The following is a 10101-nucleotide window of genomic DNA, read 5'->3' on the forward strand; positions in this document are numbered from 1 at the left end:
AACCACCTCCTTCCCTCAGTAAGAGCATTGAAGATGAGTCGTGGCTGGGTCTTCCAGCATGACAATGACCCGGAACACATAGCCATGGCAACTAAAGAGTGTGTCTTTAAGAAGCATTTCAAGGTCCTAAGTGGCCTAGTGAGTCTCCAGACCTGATCCGAATAGATAATCTTTAGAGGGAGCTGAAACTCAATGTTGCCCAGCCACAGCCCCAAAACCTGAAAGAGCTGGAGAAGATCTGTATGGAGGAGTGGGCAAAAATTGGTGCTGCAGTGTGTGCAAACTTGGTGAAGAACTACAGGAAATGTCTGGCCTCTGTAATTGCAAACAAAGGTTTCTGTACCAAATATTAAGTTCTGTTTTTCTATTGTATCAAATACTTATTTCATGCTACAAAATGCAAATTATTTATGTAAAAATCATATAATGTAATTTTCTAGATTTTTTTTTCTAAGATTCTGTCTCACACAGTTGAAGTGTACCTATAATAAAAATTACAGACCTCTCCATTCTTTGTAGGTAGGAAAACTTGCAAAAGTGGCAGTGTATCAAATACTTATTTCCCCCACTGTATATACAGGTGCTTCTCACAAAATTAGAATATCATCAAAAAGTTAATTTATTGTAGTTCTTCGATTCAAAAAGTGAAACTCATATATTATATAGAGTCATTGCAAACAGAGTGATATATTTCAAGTGTTTATTTCTGTTACTGTTGATGATGATGAATTACAACCAATGAAATCACAAAAGTCATTATCTCAGTAAACTAGAATAATTAACAAAAAACACCTGCAAAGGCTTCCGATGTGTTTAAAATGGTCCCTTAGTCTGTTTTAGTAGGCTCCACAATCATGAGGAAGACTGCTGACTTGACAGAAGTCCAGAAGGTAGTCACTGACACAATCCACAAGGAGGGTAAGCCACAAAAGGGCATTGCTAACGAAGCTGGCTGTTCACAGAGTGCTGTATCCAGACATATTAATGGAAAGTTGAGTAGAAGGGAAAAGTGTGGTAGAATAAGGTGCACAAGCAACCAGGATAACCGCAGCCTAGAAAGAATCATTAAGAAAAGGCCATTCAAAAATTTGGGGGAGATTCACAAGGAGTGGACTGCTGCTGGAGTCATTGCTTCAAGAGGAACCACACACAGACGTATCCAGGACAAGGGCTACAAGTGTCGCATTCCTTGTGTCAAGCCACTCATGATGACCAATAGACAACGGCAGAAGAGTCATACCTGGGCCAAGGAGAAAAAGACCTGGACTGTTGCTCAGTGGTCCAAGGTGTTGTTTTCGATCAAAATAAATTTTGCATTTGGAAATCAAGGTCCCAGAGTCTGGAGGAAGAGTGGAGAGGCACACAATCCAAGCTGATTGAGATCTAGTGTGAAGTTTCCACAATCAGTGATGGTTTGGGGAGCCATGTCATCTGCTGGTGTAGGTCCACTGTGTTTTATCAAGACCAAAGTCATCACAGCCGTCTACCAGGAAATTTTAGAGCACTTCATGCTTCCCTCTGCCGACAAGCTTTTTGGAGATTGAAATTTCATTCTCCAGCAGGACTTGGCACCTGTCCACACTGCCAAAAGTACCAATACCTGGTTTAAAAACAACAGTATCACTGTGCATAATTGGCCAGCAAACTTGCCTAACCTTAACCCCATAGAGAATCTATGGGGTATTGTCAAGAGGAAGATGAGAGACATCAGACCCAACAATGCAGACGAGCAGAAGGCTGCTATCAAAGCAACCTGGGCTTCCATAACACCTCAGCAGTGCCACAGGCTGATCGTCTACATGCCACGCCGTATTGATGCAATAATTGATGCAAAAGGAGTCCCGACCAAGTATTGAGTGCATTTACTGAACTTACATTTCAGTAGGCCAACATTTTGGATTTTAAAAACATTTTTCAAGCTGTTGTTATAAAGTATTCTAATTTACTGAGAAGATGACTTTTGTGTTTTCATTGGCTGTAAGCCATAATCATCTGCATTAACAGAAATAAACACTTGAAATAGATCACTCTGTTTGTAATGACTCTATATAATATATGAGTTTCACTTTTGTATTGAAGAACTGAAATAAATAAACTTTTTGATGATATTCTAATTTTGTGAGAAGCACCTGTATATGAAAGTAAAGTTAATAACTTTCATTATTAAATATTCAGTTTTACTCAAAGTAGATGTTATAAAAATGGATTCATCTCACAGCAAAAACTACTACAACTAGTTTTTGTATGACCTCCATGATTTTTAAGCACAGCAGCAAGTCTTCTAGGCATGGAATGGACAAGTTGGTGATATTTTGCAACATCTGTCTGTTTCCTTTCTTTAAGAATGGCCTATTTTAGAACCTGGATGCTGGATGGAGAGTGATGATCAACTTGTCTTTTCAGAATTCCCCATAGGTGTTCGATTGGGTTCACATCAGGAGACATACTTGGCAACTGAATCACTTACATCTTGTTCTTCAGAAATGTAACAGCGGCTTTAGATGTGTGTTTTGGATCATTGTCATAATGGAAAAGTTCACAATTACCATCGGCACAGAGTGATGGCAGCATCTTCTCTTTCAATATAGAGCAGTGCATGTGTGAATTCATGATACCATCAATGAATGTAGTTCAGTGACACCAGCAGCACTCTTGCAGCCATACATAGGGACACTGCCACCATCATATTTCACTGCAGGCACAGTGCACTTTTCTATACACTTTTCACCTTTGCGATGTCATATAGTTTTGAAGCCATCAGTTCTAAAAACATTTATTTTAGTCTTATCACTCCAGAGCATAGAGTCTCTGTAGTCTTCATATTTTTCAGCATGGTCCCTGGCAAATTATAGGCAGGTTTTTTTGTTCAGTGCCATTAGGAGAGGTTTCCTTCATTAGTGACACCCATTCAGAGACACAGAAAACACTCACTTGGCTTTCTACTTCTTTAGCTAACTTCAGTGAACTTGCATGTTGATTTTCTTCAACCTTTCTCATCAGTAGACACTCCTATTTAAGTGTTAACTTCCATGGTCGGCGTGAACATCTTTCTGAGATGGTCGCAGTTCCATCTTTGTTACATTTTTGCACCACTTTTCTTACAGTATTCGGACTGATAAGTAAAATTTTGCTGATCTTCTTGTACCTGTCACCTTTCTTGTATAATTAAATTATTTTCTTTCTCAGGTGTTGTGACACTTCTCTTCCATGTGGTGCCATTGCTGACAGCATCAAATAGGAAGGGGTTTTCTTTGTTAAGTAATGCCCTTATATAGTCAACTATCTGCTGGACACCAGTTTAATGAATAATTAGACTTACCTGGGGTTGAATTCCTGTTAATTAGATTTTGAAAGTCTAAACTTTAGCTTAGCATCTAAGACTTTCATTTTGGTGTACTCATTTTTGCAAAAAAATGGTCTTGAATGAATTTGTTAGAAAAATTACTTTTTTGGATGTGCTAAATAACAAATCTTGTTTGCAATTAATGACACATGTTTGTGTGAGTATTTTGTAGTATAGTATCCCATAGAAAATGTTGATTCTGAAAGGAAACAAGGTTTTCTGTCAAATATGTTGGGGCAAACTCTTTTGCTAAGCAGTATATTTATACTAAAAGTGCTCTTGACATGAAATTATCACCAGATGTTGGTAACAACCCATCCAATCGGCACAGGCACAGAAATCAAACCATAGATGTCCACAAATTAAGTTAAGTGTAATAATGAGAAATGACACAGGGAAATATACTGAACACATTAAGCAAGATAGGTGCAAAAAGCCATGGAAAGTCATGACACCAGCTGAAATCTATCTAAAATTAGAAAGAAATCCTGCCACTTAGCCATAATAGCTGGTTCAACTGATGGCCTATAAAAAAGTGTCTCATTTCCAAGGTGCCACACAAGAAACATCTCATGATGGGTAAAACCAGTGAGCTGTCTTAAAACCTTCGCAACCTTATTGTTGCAAAACATACTGATAGCATTGACAGAAGAATTTCTAAACTTCTAAAGGTTCCAGTGAGCACTGTTAGGGCCATAATCTGGAAGTGGAAAGAACATAATTTCACCATAAACCAGCCATGACCAGGTGCTCCCTGCAAGACTTCAGACATAGGAGTGAAAAGAATTATCAGAAGAGTTGTCCAACAGTAAAGGACCACCTGTGCAGAGCTATAGAAACACCTGGAATAAGCAGGTACAATTTTTCCAAAGTAAACAATAAGTAATGCACTCAACCTCCATGGCGTATATGCACGCTCACCAAGCAATACTCCATTGTTGAGCAAATAGCATGTTCAATCACGTTTAAAATTTGCTCAACAACATTTAGAGAAGTCTGTGAAATAGTGGGAGTATATAGTCTGGTCAGATGAGACTAAAATTGAACTCTTTGGATGCCATAATACACACCATGAAGTGAAGTTTGGAGGTGTGAACATCATGGTGTGGGGTTGATTTTCAGCATATGGCCCTGGTAAAGATCATATAATTGAAGGAAGGACAAATATACAGAGACATTCTTGACAAAAATCTGCTGCCATCTACAAGGATGATGAAAATGAAACGAGGGTGGACATTTCAGCAAGCCAAGGACCCCAAAAAATAGCCAAAGAAACTCTCAATAGGTTTCTGAGAAAGAAAATAAAACTGCTAAAATGGCTCAGCCAATAACCTGACCTGAATCCAATAGAAAATTTATGGAAAGAACTAAAGCTCAGAGTTCATAGAAGGAGCCCACAGAACCTTCAGGATTTGTAGAGCGTTTGTGTGGAAGAATGGGGCAAAATCACACCTGAGCAATGCATGCGACTAGTTTCTCCATGCAAGAGGCGTCTTAAAGTTGTCATCACCAGCAAAGGCTTTTGTACAAAGTATTAAATAAATTTCAGTAAGCATGTTCAAGACTTTTTCCATGTCATTTCTCATTATTACACATAACTTAATATATGGACATCTATGGTTTGATTTCTTTGCCTTTGTGGATTGGATGGATTGTTACCGACATCTGGTGAAAATTTTATGTCAAGAGCACCTTTAGAACTATACACTGAACAAAAATATAAATGCAAAAATGTTGTTCCTTCTCCCATCATTCATGAGCTGTACTCAAAGATCTAAGACTTTTTCAATGAACACAAAAGGCCTTTTCTCTCAAATATTGTTCACAAATTTGTCTAAATCTGTGTTGGTGAGCACTTCTCCTTTGGCTTGATATTCCATCTGCCTCACAGGTGTGGCATATCAAGACGCTGATTAGACAGCATGATTATTGCACAGGTGTGCCATAGGTTGGCTACAATAAAAGATCACTCTAAAATGTGCAGTTTTATCATAAATCACAATGCCACAGATATCGCAAGTTTTGAGGGAGCGTGCAATTGGCATGCTGACTGCAGGAATGTCCACCAGCTCTGGTAATTGAATGTTAATTTCTCTACTATAAGCCGTCTCCAAATTCAGAGAATTTGGCAGTACTTCCAACTGGCCTCACAACCACAGACCACGTGTAACCACATCAGCCCGTCCCTCAACTTCCAGCATATTCACCTCCAAAATCGTCTGAGACCAGCCACCCGGACAGGTGCTGCAACAATCAGTTTGCATAACCAGAGAATTTCTGCATAAGCTGTCAGAAACCGTCTCAGGGTAGCTCATCTGCATGTTCCTCATCCTCATCGGGGTCGCCACGTGACTGCAGTTCGTCATCGTAACCGACTTGAGTTGTTAAATGCTCACATTTGATGGCATCTGGCACATTGGAGAGGTGTTCTCTCAGATGAATCACAGTTTTCACTGTACAGGGCAGATAGTAGGCAGCGTGTATGGCGTCGTGTGGGTGAGCTGTTTGCTCATGACAACATTGTGAATCGAGTGGCCCATGGTGACGGTGGGGTTATGGTATGAGCAGGCTTATGTTATGGATAATGAATAAAGCTGCATTTTATTGATGCCATTGTAAATGAACGGGGATACCGTGAAGAAATCATGAAGCCCTTTGTTGTGCCATTAAACTAAGACCATCACCTCATGTTGCAGCATGAAAATGCATAGATCCATGTTGCAAGGATCTGTACACAATTCCTGAAAGCTGAAAATATCTGATTTCTTACATGGCTGGCATACTCACCGGACATGTCACCCATTGAGCATGTTTGGGTTGCTCTGGATCAGCGTATACGACAAAGTGTTCAAATTCCTGCCTATATCCAGCAACTTCACAGAGCCATTGAAGAAGAGTGGACCAACATTCGACAGTCCACAATCACAACCTGGTCATCTCTATGCAAAACAGATGTGTTGCACTGTGTGAGGCAAATGGTGGTAACACCAGATACTGACTGGTTTTCTGACCCCACCGGAATCCCCCAAAAATGTAAAACTGCACATTTTAGAGTGCTTTTTATTGAGGCCAGCCTAAGGCACGCCTGTGCAATAATCATGCCGTCTAATCAGCATCTTGATATGCTACACCTATGAGGTGGATGGATTATCTCGGCAAACGAGAAGTGCTCACTAACACAGATTTAGACTAATTTGTGAACAATATTTGAGAGAAAATGTGCATAGAAAAATAATTTGATTTTTGAGTTCAGCCCATGAAAAATGAGAGCAAAAACCAAAGTATTGCGTTTATATTTTTGTTCAGTGTATTTACTTTGAAAATTGGTGATGTGTTCAATACTTATTTCACCCACTATATATACATATAATCTGTGTGTATATATATATATATATATACATATATATATACTGTATATATATAAAGAAACACATATTTCATCCTTGCAATATAAGTTCAAAAGTGAAAACTTTTTTTGGTTCATTTGGACATATTCGAGTACTGGCAGTGCTTTGCATCTTGTCCCTGTTTGTTAAACAGTCAATTTGAAAAAGTATGCAACACTGAGCTCAATAGGCTGCTGTGAAGTTATGGAAAACTTGACAGAGTGAATGGCACTTAGAAAGACGTGCCTCCTGCATAGTGGTATATACACATTTGAGCAGCTTGGTGACTGTCCAATACTTTATTTTTGTTATTAAACACACCAAGGGACATATGAAAGTGGCATTTATTTAGATAAGTAAGTGGGCTTGTAACCCTCTAAGAGAAAGAAGTATTTATGTATATAAAACCAGATACTTGAAAAAACTACCGGGTACTGTATATGGGGAACATGCTGTAACAATCTTGGCAAGGCTAAGTAAAAAAAAAAACGATGAAAGTGATCTGGCTTATATAGTTCAAAAGGTCTGTTCCAAGTTTTGTTTCAATCAGTGCGGGATGAAAAAGTGGATGTGCTGACATTAACTTAGTGAGTAAAGAGACTGCCCAATTGCAAATACACTTTAAAGGAATTCTGAATTAAAAATGGAAGACTCTGCTGTTATTGTGAGTGGGAGGACCTTGCATAGGTGTACTTTACATGGCCAGTCTTTTACTTACAAAGGGTTGTGTGTAATTTTTCATTTGATCTCAGGTGGTACAAAATTGAACACTTTTAGCCAGGTTTACCAACATATTTCAGTTGATCACTGATTGTTCTAGCACGAAGATACCCAGCGATCAGCTTATTGTCAGGGGATGTCTCCAACAAGAAGCAATTGATTAAGGACACGTTCACATGGCCGGATCCCAACGCAGAATCTGAGTAAAATCAATGAGCATTCTACCTCCCTTTTATTGTCACTGAATAAAACTCTGACATGTTTATTCTTGCAGAAACCGTGATATTAGCGACACGAGGATTCAAATGGGGCTAAATCCACTCATAGCTCCTAGGCAAATCCATAATGGATTCTGCAATGGATTTTTCTCAAAATCTTTTGTGTGAACATGCCGTAGGGTATACAGGTAAAATGATTGTGATCTTCATTAAACTGATAATAGAGCTTTCCATACTAGTAAAACAGATCCAGTACTAAGTAAAGAAAGACACTTACATATAATCTAAAACACAAGAAAATGGGCTGTCAAGTTTCTCGTTTTACAGAGAAGTATTTTGAAAGATCGTACATTTACAACCTCAGATGAACCTGCATTTTGAAGGAGCTTCTACAGTTATCTGAGCATGGGGTTATTGACTGAAATCAAATGCAGCAGATTAGCTTGTGAATGAAAATACTCCTACAAGAATGCTCACTAGACATGAAGGATATAAGAAAAAGTTAACAACACAGCTGAAGATTTATCCTTAAAGGAACTTTGACCACAAGACAAGAATTCTGGACCTTTCACCATCCCGCAGGCATTGTAATTTGGCTATGTATGACTCAGTCCTATCTACCCAAATGGGAAAACCAGGAATCACCTGAGTGTATAGCTACATTTTATTCTCTTTGTGACATAAAACATAAGAACTTATTGCACCAAAGTCTTGATTTTATTTTAATGTGTTTTTATGTTCTTGCCCTGCAAGGTAAGAATGTAGTTTGTCAATTTCTCATCCAGCTCGTTTCAGAATGTAGAGCAACCTTCAAGTGATGCATTGTGCTTGTAAAGGAAATGGCAACAAGCCACATTTAAGTATGTTGATGTTTACAGTTGTTAACTCTAAATGACTTGTCTATTGGGTGACATGCCTCATTTGGATGTAGTCAGGTTAGTAGAACACACTCTTGGAAGCAGAAAGTATGTTCTTTTTCTGTTTTGGAGCTCAACAGTATAATTTCAGCTCTGGAAGCAACACGCAAGTAAGAAATCATTTTAAAAATTGAAGTAATAGTAATTTATAACTTTATAACTTGCCAAAATGTGTCCCTGTGTGTTGTCCCAAAGAGCAGCTCTTCTTTCTCTTATCATATATTCAGCATGGATTCCACTATGTAGAAGAATGATAAACAGCCGACATATTCCCAGGACCCCTAATTTGTAAGCTTTATATAATTATTATTGCTTTAGCACACCTGTCTGACCTAATTGAGTTGTATGAGGACATTGAGAAGAACTAGTGTATTTATGGCAACTCCTCATTCTCTCTGCATTCCAGACTCATTGCCGGAAACTGTTTTCAGTTTTATATCAAGAAGTCAAATAAAGAGGGAATTATTTCTTTCTGTTCATATGTGTTATGCACTTTGCAGAGGGACCCAGCAAGACTGGCACCAAACCAGCAAAGGCGCAGCCACAGACACACTTGGCACAAGCTGCCCAGCTAAGCTAGTCCTTGAGAGCCAGGAATACTCTTCATCCAGCTCCCAGTAAATGCAAAGGGGACTTTGGCAGACCCCTTCCCAGGCCCACTGTCGTCGGACAGCTGGTGCCTGGTGACGCGGTTGGTGCCTTGTTATAACCCCAAGAAGTGAAACCAGAAGAAAAAATGAGAAAACCCATGAAAAAATATCAAAACTCCTGCTATCACCAATAACCACCAAGGCACATAACAACTGTAATAAACAGCAAAGGACTGAGCAGGAAGCAGGATTAAATAGCCCACCTAATGAGCAGGTGTTGAATACCTCTCAACCTCTGGCAACTGGAGAAATCATCCCGTGTCCTCACACATCCTACAACACCAGAACGTGATGTTCCATAAGATTGGGACAGTCTCCATGCACGTCTGGTAGCTCCGCCTCCAGGGATAGGGCAGTGGCAGCACCTGCCATTGGAGCAGCGTAGCACCAGACCTGCTCCATTCCCAGGTGCGAGCACAGAACCACAATTCCTAACAGTACCCCCCTCCCTAGCAGAGAACTCCGGGCTTTCACCATACATCTTGTCCGGAAACCCCTTATGGAACTCAGCGATGAGACAATTGGCATGTATATTACCTCTCGAGACTCAGGATCTCTCCTCAGGACTGTATCCCATCCAATGAATCAAATATTGAATGGAGTTCCGAACTCTACGAGAGTTCACAATACTTTCTATCTCAAATTCCTCAGTATTATCTACCAGAATAGGAGGAAGATCCTCGGTCATACGTGGAGTAACCACCTTCTTTAATAATGTCTTGTGAAAAACATTGGGAACCCGCATAGAGGAAGGCAGACCTACCCGAAAAGCCACCTTATTGACAACCTCAATAATGGGAAATGGTCTTATAAACCTGGGTGCGCGCTTAGGAGATGGCACATTAATCTTGAGATTCTTAGTAGACA

This window comes from Phyllobates terribilis, unplaced genomic scaffold (genome assembly GCF_046119375.1).
Source record: "Phyllobates terribilis strain yellow unplaced genomic scaffold, ASM4611937v1 Scaffold_4__5_contigs__length_816908805, whole genome shotgun sequence".
NCBI classification, from domain to species: Eukaryota; Metazoa; Chordata; class Amphibia; order Anura; family Dendrobatidae; genus Phyllobates; species Phyllobates terribilis.